Below are 13,374 nucleotides of genomic sequence, written 5' to 3'. Positions count from 1 at the left end.
ATCTGTTGGTTATTACAGGATAATTCATCTGTTCTGAGAAAGCCAAATATAATTGCATATTCCTGTTGGCCCATCTCTATTTATGAACTATTTTAAGTGACTCAATTGACCGGGCCAGATGGGAATAGATTGGAAGTTGATGCTTACATGTATTACACAACAGAATGCAGCACAGCCAAACCATAAGAGCTGCTAGGCAGAGTCTAGAGGGGTGAAGGGTCCATTGAAAATCAGAGAGATTAGCAACTCATCACATTATTTGTGGGTTATCAAGAGACAGAGGCAACGAAAGTGAGACCTATATCCTTGATCAATAAGAGTTTGACTGCATTTTCAGTTCATTTTCCCCTGCAGAGAGAGAGACAGCAAGCCGGCTATTGATCACAGTGTTAATCCATAACTGGTCTGGGCCCAAGCCTAGTAAAACAAGCAGGGGGGGGGGGATAAGATAATAAGCAGGAACTCTTGATCCTTTATTATGGTGTGCTAGATAAAGAAAACTGGGGCTTTGGGGAGGGGGGGTACAACGTGGAATGCTATGAAGTTAACCCTTGTTTGGCTGCTGAACTTGAAGTGCAGGATATGAGTGAAAGATTTTAAATGTGTTTATATACACACACACATATGTAAACACACACATATACGCTGTTTTCATTCCACACAATTGGCAACTACAGTGGTACCTTGGTACCTTAAGAACGTAATTTGTTACAGAGGTCCGTTCTTAACCTGAAACTGTTCTTAATCTGAAGCACCACTTTAGCTAATGGGGCCTCCCTCTGCCGCCGCACAATTTCTGTTCTCATCCTGAAGCAAAGTTCTTAACCCGAGGTCCTATTTCTGGGTTAGCGGAGGCTGTAACCTGAAGCGTCTGTAACCCGAGGTACCACTGTATCATATGATCCAGAATAAAATCAATAGCTCCTGCAACAAGATATGTAATAAATTTCTTTCTTACTAAAACAGGTTAGAAAATTACTGAGGATTAGTTTATCAATGGCTACCAGTCAACTGAGCTAAATAGAACTTCTGGGGTTGTAGTGTCGTCTAGCCCTGAATACAAAGCTTTGAGGCCAAACTGCAAGAGGTGCATGTGAACAGCTTGTCAGCTTCCTGGGGGCGTCTTAAACATAAGAGGCAAAAAGTGGGTGGAGCAACAAGTGTGACTATTATCTTTGTGCAGCAAAATCAGAGGTTTCTACATGCACCCACACACCATTCCACCTAGGCAAGCAAGTGGCATTATCACAGGTCAAGTACACATTCCAGCCAGCCAACAGCACTTAAAGAGGAAGTGAAACAAGGCCAATGAGAGGTGTGGACTGCAATGGTGGTGTGGCCTTGGGAGAGGTCCAAGGGTCAGATAGAAAAGAGCCATGTTTGGCCCCCACATCTGAGGTTCCCCACTCCTAGCTAATATGAATCGCCCATCCAGGAGCTGACCAGCTCTGAGTGACCTCTCCACCATATTGACATGTCTCCCATATGGACCTACATGTGTTTCAAGATCTCCTGTGAGGCCATGCTGTGAGTCCCTCCACGGAAGTGTGGCTGGTGGTGACTTTATCTAGAAATGATTTGGGGATGATGTATGTGGGGAGCTGAAGTGAGCTGGAGCATGACCTGTTGGCTCCAAAGCTGGGAGTAGTTGAATTAAAGGGGAACTGATTGGAGTGACCTGGGATGGGGTGCAAATTAACTGGACATTTTGCATGGGGCAATTTGTATGGAGAACTAGTCAGATTGTCTTTTGTGACATTTAAATTCTAAATTCAATGCACATAAATTAGCAGAGGCAGATTTAATGCAAAGCTGTGCCTATGGGTCCATAGCCTGAATATTTTCCATAACAAGCAGCCCCCCTGAAGGCAATTCTCCTTGAGAGAGACTTTGGGACTCATTGACTGTTTGTGGGGGAAGAGTTGGTGGCTCTAAACAGCATATTAATTACTGCATTAACTTATTTTTTATATATAAAAAAAGATTGTATACCCACTAGGCTCAGAGGATACATAAACCAAACTTCCCTTTCCTTAAAAAAAAAAATCCTGCCCCTACAAACTTTGCAAAGACAGAATCTGTCCACGTGGGGAGTCCCATCATGACAAATAATCAATCTAACTTGAGATGTGACAATATGATCCCCAAATAAAAGAAAGGAGCCTGAAGGAAGAAAACAGGAATCCCCAATTAGACGATTCACAGAAGCCAGGGACCTCACTTTCTGTGCCACCGTGGCAGTTTGCTGGAAAAAGGATCTGCATATATTGCATTTAGATCCTGCATGGAACTCTTTTGCATAAGGTCCTTGGTTCAATCTACAACTTCTTCCAGAACAACTACATTGCCTTTCCCCCAATAGACCTACTCACCGCTTCACTATAACACTAGTACTGTAAATGACAGTGGGGGTGGTATTGCAGCTACCGTTCTATGAAGACCATGAGACAAAAGGGACGAATGGGGTCCTATAAAGGACTCAGGTGCAGACTGAGATGCTCTTGACTTGCCAGTTCCATCTTCCATGCTTGACCACCTGCTTGCCTGCCAGCTTACAGATCATAACACTGAAGACAGAAAGCCATTGTGTAGAGATTCCAGGAACAGGAACTGCCAGAGCCTCTATCTTAAAAGGTGGGAAATATCATGGCTCAGTGGTAGAACATCTGCTTTGCATGCAGAAGGTTCCAAATTCAATCCCTGGAATCTCCAGGTAGGCCTGGTAATCCCCTCTATCTGAAACCTTGGAGAGTCAATGCTGAGCTAGATGGTCTGGTGATCTATGGTCTGATTTGATGTAAGGTAGCTTCCTACATTTCTAGGTGCTATTTTCAACCAATTGACAAAAGAGGCAATGTGATGTGCTGAAGAATGTGAGTCTAGAGTTCCATTGCAACCATTCTGCCAGCTGTGCATTGACTTCATTTTCCTAAATCTCATAAAAGAAATTCAATTTGCAATCAACCTTGCTTGCATTGTTATTTAAAAGAAGCAGCCAGGCAACAGTAACGAAATTAATTCATTTTTCTAATAAACTATTGCAGGATGTTGAGAAAATTCTGATAATACAGAGGAGTCTTATTAGGATCATCAGTATTAACACCAAATCCTTTTGTGCTCATTAAAGGAAATACAGTCAATTCAATTAATGCACATTAATCCCCAGTTGACATTAAAATCTGCTAAAAACCAATATTGATAGAGATTATTAAAAGGGAAGCATTGAAAGAAGGGGTGGAGGATGGAGTTGGCCGCCATATAAGAAATAAAACAAACCTTTTTGCACAGCTGAGATGTATAACACATACTGGAATCTCAACAAGATATGAAAAATGCTTGGAACTCCTATAAGAAAGGCCTCTTGGTCTGTAGACATACTCATGCATAGGAAGGGGGAATCAAGGAGAACCCATTTTGGAACCACTCTGAGTTCAAGTCTAGTAGAATAAGCACACACACCACATGAAAGATAATAAGCAGGAACAGCTTGGGAACATGATACCTAGAGCCATCTAAGAAATCCCTCAACTGAAGCCACTGAGGACAGATGACAGAGCATGGCTTCTTCGGTGGTGTCTCCCATCTTTTGGAGTTATCTTCCAAGGATGACCCATTGCCTGCCTTTCAGTGGTTAAGACTTTTCTGTTTTGGAAGTTCTTTGGATAAGCTGTAGGTTTCAGAAGGTTTAGCTCTGTACCGGTAGTTCTTGAAATTTATTCCTTCCGCTTATTCCACCTTTAGAGCTTCAAGTGACTCATAAGATTATCTGCCTTGGTGGTTATCAATCTGCACACTAAACACCACTGTTGTGCCAAAAGAGGACTACTGATGTTTTATGACAGCTGGTGGAAAGTTATACCAGTTAACTTGCACCCTCTCCAGCATACTGAAGAGGATGTTTTGCCTAGGTAGCTGAGTGTTACAGGTGTTAGAGGCCATCTGTGTATTAACTTAAAAGAGTTTTCTCTGCTTCGGGTTGATGTTAATTTGGGGGGCAGGGTGGGGAGTTGTCCACAGATTGTTCTTCAATTTCTGTGTCTAGGTCCTTTCCTAATTTTGCTTGCTAGCTGAACATTGTCCAATGGTTAAGTCACTCAGTATTTTGTACAGAGTTGATAGTAATTTTTTTTTTTTACTCTAGTCATGTTCAGAATTAGTTTTTCAAATGATGTCAATGGTCCAATTGCTTGAGATTTGACTGCTGAATTTGAAATAAAATGTGATACCTGGTGGACTAATAGCCAGTTCACCTTGCATCCCTTCAGCTTTTCCATGATTTGCCCTCCTGTAAGAGGGGTGTCATTTTCACAGAAGTGAACCAATCTGTACAAGTCCTTTTTCTTTCCATCTCGTATCAATCAGGGTTGTAAAAGGAGGGCTGCAATGAGAAGAGAATCAATGGTGATACAGGTGGTGTTAATTTTGATAACGTTCCTACTCTTACATGCACTGCGTGAATGCTTGCCTGCAATTTCATTCATGAAAAAGAAATGTGCTGCAGCAATCAGAAATCTGGGAAACTCTGGTTTTGATCAAGCATGCAAATTATGTTATGGAATAACAACAACAACAACAACAACAACAATTTATTTCTACCCCGCCACTCTGGGCAGCTTCCAACAAAAGATTAAAAATACATTGAAACATCAGTCATTAAAAACTTCCCTAAACAGAGCTGCGTTCAGATGTCGTCTAAAGAGTGTTTCCTCCCACCCCCCTTAAAATGTCATCATGTAACAAACATGGCATAGTCAGTTAAATAAAAAATAGAGTTAATTTTTAAATAAGAGGTAAGAATGATTTGTGCTAGGATGTTTTCCATTCTCCTTATGATCCGCGTAGGTGTGTTTTGGAGCCGACTCCGCTTCCCCTTTCGTATTGTCACACTTGCTTTCAAGTGTGTGAAAAATAGGGGAAAGTGTCAGGCCTTATCTTGTGTTTGACCTTGATATTTTTTCCCCTTCTTCGTTGGCAAGCTCTACTTCCCCTTATCTAGATAAATCCATTACTCTCACCATCATAATGTGGTTGAGCAAACATTACAGCCAGCCAACAAACAGCACCGGAGTTAACTTGTAATCTCTTCTTGACTTCTTAAAAAAGAGGCAAAAAAAGAAATTGCTGATTAGGTTTCAAGCTCTTTGGGTCATTATCTGATTTTGCTACTCACACGATGAAAAAGCAATCTTTTTGTATTTTATTTTTTTTTTTTTTTAAGGCAGCCTAACAGAAAAGCTAGTTTAAAAAAAAATGTGTGCTTGCTTTGGAAAGTGTGCTTTTTGAAGAGGTGGGGAGGGCAGGTGTTTGCCACTCTCTGCTGTGTAAACTAGTTTAACTCTTTCTTGAGGAACAAAAGCTTGGGGGGAAAGAAAGAGGCATGAGAGCCGGGGGGAGTGAGAACAATCTCTGCTTCCCATAAGAGAAAGGGTTTTTTTTACTATTATTATGTAAAAAATAAAAATAAAAAGGCTGCTTGATCTTTTCCCCTGTTAGGAGGACTTTGTATTGTCTGCTGGGGGTTCTGGTGCCTTGGTACCATTCTGATATAAGTATGATTATTATTACAGTGAAATACAAAACAAAGCACATTTTCCAAGAAAGATGAAACAGAGGCAAATCTAAAGAGAAGTTATCCCCGTCAGGTTTTCCAAAGAGAGGGAGGAATTAGTCTCTCACTTGAAAGCTTCAGTGGGGACACAAATTCTTCTGTTGCAGGTAAACTGTGAAGACCAAAAAATTCTCGTGATTTTTTATGTCTGTGATGGTTGTGGATTTTGATTGATTGTGGGGGGCACATTATCATCTGCGCTTGCTCTTTGATCCTTTTCTGTCTATTTCCTAGTGAATATTCCCTTTAAAAAGAAAGAAAGGAACAGCAAAGATTAGCAAGGGGTAGGAAAGTTTGGTGGCCTGGAGATAAGGGAAAGAGGGTTTGATGTGGCAAGGTGAAAAGGCAGCATGTGTAAGGAAACCGCAAGGCATTGTTGGGCCCTGTTTGCACAGCTTACCTCTGCAAGTCAACTTACAAGGGCCCAGTATTCAGAAGTCGATCTGTAATGCCTGACTTGCAAACTCAGAGGGTGGTGGAAAATACAAGCTTCCTTCTAACAAGAGGCCGGAAATCATGCTTTCAAACAAGTGTCCCTTTACTGCATGAGCCAGGCAAGTGATAAATCACATTACGGTTTCTCAGATGTCAGTTTCATTTCCCCATAGGAAAATGAAACAGTGTATCTGATTAAAAGGCAAACCAGAGCAACCTCTGGTATCAGCCAGCCCATCTTCTAAGTTTCTGGTGTAAGATCCTTTGGGCAGAGATGTTTTGTTTGTGCTGTGCGTTGCTCAGTAAAGGGTGCTACTGCTGATAATAATAATAATAATAATAATAATAATAATAATAATACTGAGAACAACAGTAACACCATAACAACAATCATATTTAAAAAACACATATGTTGCGGTGTAATAATAAGCTTTTATGAGATTGCCTTTTATTTGTTACACCATCTTAGTTAAAGCTAGATGAACTATGGAACTTGTTCTCAAGGGAGGCAGTGATGGACCCCAACTTGGATGGCTTTAAAAGAGGGTTAGACAAATTCATAGAGGAGAAAGCTCTCAGTGGCTACTAGTCATGACAGCTATGTTCTACCTGCACTGTCAGAGATTGTGTCCCTCTGAATACCTGTTGCTGGGAACCACAGCACAGGCAAGTGCTGTTGTGTTCAGGTCCTGCTTGCAGGTTCCTAACAAGCATCTGGTTGGCCACCGGACAGTGTAGGCCTTTGGTTTGATCCAGCAGGGATCTTCTTACATTCTTGTTTCATCAATCATTACTCATCCAAACTAGCATTTTCTGCATCACTCTTCGCGAACTTGGCTCTCTCCATATATTTTCTCATACTCACTTAATGCATCAGTTCAAAGGATCCATTACAGATCATCTATGACAGTTGAACACCTCTATAAATTCATAGTGATAACAACAACAACAACAACAAGCCCAGACAGCCCCATGGTTTCCCCTGGAGTTGAGGGCGATGAAACAATCATTGAGATGGCTATAGTGCTGGTGGCAGAAAACTCATTCTGAATCAGACCGGACATGGGTTAGAGCTCAACGTCGAGCCTACCAAATGGCGATGGTGACAGCGAAGAGGCCCTTCTTCACCTCCTCTATTGCATCTTCAGAAAACAGCATCAGGAGACACAATCTATCAGAACCACCTTTGTCATTGGGGCCTGGTAAGGACCCCAAGATCTCCTGCAATGCTTTTGCAAAGTTTTTTTGTAGATAAAGTCACTCAGATTCAGAAGGAGGTAGACTCCACCATGGGAGCAGGGCCAGGGTAGGAGAGTGCTGGAGTCCTGTCTAGTCATGTTATATGGGATCAATTCCAATCTGTTACCTCTGAGGATGTGGACAGGCTGCTTGGATGAGTGAAAACAACCACCTGTCTTCTTGATCCTTGTCCATCCTGGCTCATAAAAGTAAGCCAGGAAGGGCTGGGCAATGGGCTCTGTGGGGTAGTGAATGCTTCCCTCTGTGAGGGAGCCTTCCCAGACCCACTGAAAGAGGCAGTCATTAAACTGCTTCTTTAAAAAAATCTTTAGACCCCACCAATATGGCCAACAATCGCCCAGTCTCAAATCTTCCATTCTTGGGCAAGGTGATTGAGTGGGTGGTTGCTGAACAACTCCAAGCACGCCTGGAGGATGCAGACCATTTGGATCAGTTCCAATCAGAATTCAGGCCTCATCATGGGACTGAAACTGCCTTGGTTGCGCTGGTCGATGATCTTCCACAGGCTAGGAGCTGCTTCCTATTTCTGCTGGATCTCTCAGCGACCTTTGATACCATCGATCATGGCATCCTTCTGGGCCGTCTGGGGGGGCTGGGAGCTGGGGTCACTGTTTCTCCTGGGCCATGTCCAGAAAGTGGTGTTGGTAGATGAGTGTTCAGACCCCTGGGCTCTCAATTGTGGGCTGCCTCAGGGTTCCGTCCTCTCCCCCATGCTTTTTAACATCTACATGAAGCCACTGGAAGAGATCATCAGGGGATTGGGGCTGGGTGTTCATTAATACGTGGATGGTACCCAGCTCTACCTCTCTTTTAAATCAGAACCAGTGAGGGCAGTGAAGGTCCTGTGTGAGTGTCAGGAGGCAGTTGGAGGATGGATGGCGGCTACCAGATTGAGGTTGAATCCTGACAAGACAGAAGTACTGTTCTTGGGGGACAGGGGGTAGGCGGGTGTGGAGGATTCCCCGGTCCTGAATGAGGTAAGTGTGCCCCTGAAGGACCAGGTGCACAGCCTGGGAGTCATTTTGGACTCGCTGGTGTCCATGGAGGTGCAGGTCAATTCTGTTTCCAAGGCAGCTGTTTACCAGCTTCATCTAGTATGCAGGCTGAGACCCTACCAGCAGCTCTTCAGGGTTTCAGGCAGAAGACATCCCCATTCCCAGTCCTTTCTTCTGGGGATGGAAAGTAAATGCTCTACCACTGAGCTACCTTCTCATCACAGGTCTTGTGCTCCATCTTATCTTCAGCTAAGGAAAATGTGTTGCTGGAGCATCATCTAGGACCAGGCATACTTCAAATCCAGGAAGATGATACTCTTCCTACCAGTGAAGAGGCCTATTGTTTTAATGGCCTTGCTTCCTTTGTAAAAACACCTGAAGCTGAAGACCTGCGCATCTAGATTTACAATACCAGAGGCGGTGAAGAGTGCAAGAGAAAAGGCAACGTGACCACTAAAAGTCACAGTAAATGAATCATTGCTTGGAGCATCCCAAAGGGGAACAATTCCAGCAAAAAAGAGAAGTGAGTACGTGCAGGAGCTAGTCCACAGGATGCTCAGGAATGACAGTTAGAAAGGCTGGCTGTGTGTCCGGGTAGCAAAAACCTCTGTATGAATCTGTTGCTCATGCAAAAGCATCATAGATTCATCATTGCTTTCCATACCTTTGCTTTAAGGCAGTGGTTTGCTAAGGCAGTTTTTTCTTTTCCCACACTCCACTTAAAAGTTACTGATGGTCTTGGACCACTTAATGATTTTTCTGTCTGTTGTAGCAATTGTAACATGCCGTGCTAGATGCTTGTGATTTTTCATTGTGTTTTTATTGCTTCTTTTATATCTTAGGTTGAATTTTGTTGCATTATACCTTGCTTTCTATGGAATCCACATTGTAATATAATACAGAACAAGAAATAAAAGAAGCAATCAAAATACAGTTAATCAATATGAATATTTAATGTGAACACACCACAGACCACCTGAAGGAAGCCAAGGACCACAGTTTGGGAATCCCTGCCTTAGGGTCTAAGGGCTGAGTGTAGATAACACTACCACTATCTATTGGACAGCTCCCTGTATCCATCTCAACACTTGCCGCAGACTCCTGTCAATGACCAATTTGCCAGTGTGTTTCTTCTCAGACTCCTATATTGAAACAAAAAGACCAGTTGTTAGAGGGCTGACTACAGTGGGGGCCCTCACTTTCAGGCATTGCCTGGGGCCTTCCTAAAAGTACCTGGATGGTCGTTGTTGGGAACAGGAAGCTGGGATAGAGGAGCCCTAGATCTGATCCAGAGGGTCTCAAATTATGTGTGATGAAAAACTGAGGAGTAAATGCAGTCCTGTCTTTAATTTAGGAGAGCATTGAGAAAGCACCAATCTTGGCTAGCCTTCTCAACCAGATTTCTCCTGATCTACTCCACCCCTCTCCCCGCCCCCACAAAAAAAGCTTGAAGGTCTAAGGAACAGGTTATACCTGGAGAACACGTCAAAGGCTGTTAAATTCTTGGAGAACTCAAAGGAACTCCAGATATAAAGGAGCAGTGGTGAAGTGTAGTGGCTGGAGTGCTGGACTTGGATATGGGAGATCAGGGTTCAAATCCCCATTCAGTCTTGAAGCTCTCTGGGTGACCTTGGACAAATCACTGCCTTTCTCAGCCTAACCTACCTCAAAGGGTTGTTGTGGGGATTAAATTAGGAGAGGAAGATACAGGTACACCACCTTGGCTTCCTTGGAGGACAAAAGGGTCCAAATAAAATAAATATCAGTAAATCATAAGATCAGCCTATGGCCCATCTAGTCCAAGACCCTGTTCTCACAGTGGCCACACAGATGCTTGTGGGAAACCCAAAGCAAAAGGGTACTCTCCCTGCCTGGGGTTTCCAACAGTTGGTATTCAGAAGCATTGCTGCCTCCAACTATGAAGGCAGAGTCAAAAAACAAACAAACCACAAAGCCACCATGCCTAGATAGAAGCCATTTATAACATTGTCCAATCCTCTTTGAAAGCCAGCAGAGTTGGTGACCATAACTGCCTCCTGTGGGAACAAGTTCCCTAGTTCAACTATTGCACTGTGTGAACAAGTCCTTTCTTTTATTTGTCCTGAATCTTCCAACATCCAGCTTCATTGGAGGTCCACGAGAGAGGGAGAAAAACTTTTGTGTATCCACTTTCTCCATGCCATACATAAATTTATATTATTATATATATATATATATATATATATATATATATATATATATATATATATATACACACACACACACACACACACACACACACACACACACTGCATATATAATACACACAAATATATTCATATAAATGACAATATATACCTGCAACATACATTCTTTATAATGCGAAGACCTGGGGAACGATCATGTCTCATGCCTCCCAGCCTGAGCCCCTCAACGTATTTCCCGATTAGCCCCCACCCTTCCCCTTGAACACACACACACACCAGCCTCCAAGGCCTGCCGCTGAGTTAAATTATGATCCAGAGACTTTGGGGTGGGAACAATCAATCAGGATACCTGGGGCAGTGTGTAATGCGTCTGCTCTTTCCAGCAGAGAGAAGCTGCCCCGGCTCATGGTCTCCCAGTAGGTTAAATAAATATGATACCAGAAGACCAAACGGAGAAGATCAGATGACAGCCTCAGTCAGCTGTTGATAAAATACAATCTTCCTTTCATACACGCTGGGAAAGTTATTTAACACTTACAACAAGAGGGGGGGTGGAGAAACACACAATTGCTTTTCTTTCTGTCTCTCTCTCTCTCTCAAGTAAAATGAGAGTCGAAACCTATTATGATTAATTATTATTATTATTACTATTATTTTTAAAATGTCCCTCTTTAGACAAGAGAAAAAGCGATAGAGTGATATTCCGCCGCCCCGCCCCGCCCCCGCCCGGGGAAGTAGATAACACAAAACGGTTTATATGGATACACACACGCAAAACACTCAGCCTCCATAAGTTAGACACGGTGGACGGATAGAGACAGAGCAGCCCGTCAGGCTTAGGTACATATCGTTAATTATAGCATGTGTGCGTTTGTCGTTAGGTATTGACAGGCAGAGGGAGAGAAATCCCCTTTGCGAAGTGACTTGCAGTCTGGAGGGATTGATCTGTCACACAAGCCCGGGATAGATAGCTTCTAACGTTTGGATAGATGGAGAAGCACAGAAAGGAGTCAGGATTTAATAGGGTTTTGAAGAGTTGAAGGCGCTTTGCACGTATTCGTGACCCATCCTGCAACGCTGCTGGAGGATAGGTCAGTTACATTGACCCCGTCCCCGTATTACAGAGGCAAAGCCGTGGGTGTCTTGACTATGGCCACTTCTGAGATAAGTGGCAGAGAGGGGAACTTTGCGCTGGGGACTTTCGGCTCCACGTCGTAATCCTAGGCACTTGCTTACTCGAGAGTAAATCCCAATGTGTTCAAGGGATTGCAAACAGAGGAGCCCTTGCTCAAAAGAAGCGACCTGTTCCTTTTGTTGAATGCAGCTTGCTCCCAAGCAATTGCGCAGCGGATCGCAACCTTTCTCCTCTGACAATTTTACGCATCAGAGGTGGGCAAGCTTCAGGCTCGTTATCTCTCTCTCTTATATATATTTGCTATCATTCCACTAAAGCCCCAAGATCTACCAAGGGGAGTCAAGGTGCAAAAGATAACAATTGGAATTAAAGGGCAGGATACTCCCAGCACATTCTGTTTTCAGTCCCACAAGCGGAGCTCCCAGTTCATTGACACAAAGTGCACTCCTGGGTAGATTTATTCACTTCAGCAGCCTAATTTAGGTGTGTGTGGAGGGGGTGTCATTGTGTTGTTGCAGTTGTTGAAGAAACGGGAGTCAGTCAGAAGCCCTTAGCGATCTGGTACAAAAATCCCCCAGCAGATCCCGATCTGCTCGCCCCTGCTGTGCATATCTGCTCAGAACTCATGAGTTCAATGAAACTTACGCTCTAATAAAGGGGGTGCAGGAATTGAAGCCTTATATAGTCGAAGCCTGTGGACGTTTATCCGAGAGGGAGTCCCCTTGAACTCGAAGGGATTTACTTCCGAGTAAACATGCACTGATCGAACATACTTCAGAATTTGACACCCCCGTTGTGTTGAGGTGTGTGTGTGTGTGTGTGTGTGTGTGAGAGAGAGAGAGAGAGAGAGAGAGAGAGAGAGAGAGAGAGATCACCTTTTAATAAAGATTTTCGAAGACAGCAATGCACGGATTGTAGACTCCAGGATCTACTTTGCTTTTGTTTGTCTTTTTACTAGAACCTCAAGATCCATTCGCCAGAACCTGTGACAAAAAAACAAACCAAAAACAAATTACGATGGTCATCTAGTCTAACCCCCTGCATTGGGTTAGACTAGATGACCCTCGTGGTGCCTTCCTTCCAGCTCTACAATTCTGCGATTCTATGATTCTACGCTTAGAATTAATTCTGAGCCCAGGGATTTGTTTTGAGTAACCAGAACCTATCGCAGATTACAGTCCTTCTGCACTGAAATCCACTCCTGGATTGTTGAGCCTTTCTTCATTTCAGTAAGAAATCATTGCCGGTCTACTGCAAAGCAACTCGTAGAGAGCTTGTAGTAGTGTGTCTGCTAACAGGAATCCACTAGTTGCAGTACAGGTGGGTGTGAGAAAGAGAAAGCTAATTTCACAAGGATACTGAAAGGTCAAAGGATGTTTGGGAAATGACATTTTAAAAAATGGTCCCAGTATTCTGAGGAATGTATATAAGAAAAATGAGAAATGGAGCGCCAATTATGAGTCTGGAAAGCGTGATCCAGCCCATATTATGCGCTGCTGTTGTACTGGGAGATTTATGTATATATCTCCCATTGGGCTTCAAACCGCACCCTAAATATTCAGGCCACTTGCCAAAAAGAAAACTTACTGCGCAGCCCTCTACGTGTCTACTCGGAAGTAAGACTCACCGAGTTCAATGGGCCTTAAGCCAGAGAAGCGCGGGTTGGGTCAGGAAGTATGTTAGCTGGCAGATCTCTGCATGATCCACAGTAGATCGGCAAGGGATCCTGACTCCCAATTGAATAACAGCGGCAAC

General features: G+C 43.4%; 1 long non-coding RNA gene across 1 annotated transcript; it reads right to left on the bottom strand.

The window, feature by feature from the left end:
* Positions 1-3,229: 3,229 nt before the first annotated feature.
* Positions 3,230-12,595, bottom strand: LOC310693792. The gene is made up of 3 exons (XR_014519387.1): positions 12,495-12,595; positions 5,677-5,852; positions 3,230-4,378 (listed from the first exon to the last, which is right to left on the bottom strand). It is a non-coding gene; the product is annotated as an uncharacterized lncRNA (long non-coding RNA).
* Positions 12,596-13,374: the final 779 nt, after the last annotated feature.

This window comes from Podarcis liolepis (assembly GCF_965112155.1).
Source record: "Podarcis liolepis genome assembly, chromosome: 14".
NCBI lineage: Eukaryota > Metazoa > Chordata > Lepidosauria > Squamata > Lacertidae > Podarcis > Podarcis liolepis.
Note: the sequence above shows the minus strand (reverse complement) of the source record. Positions and strands in the feature narration are given on the sequence as shown.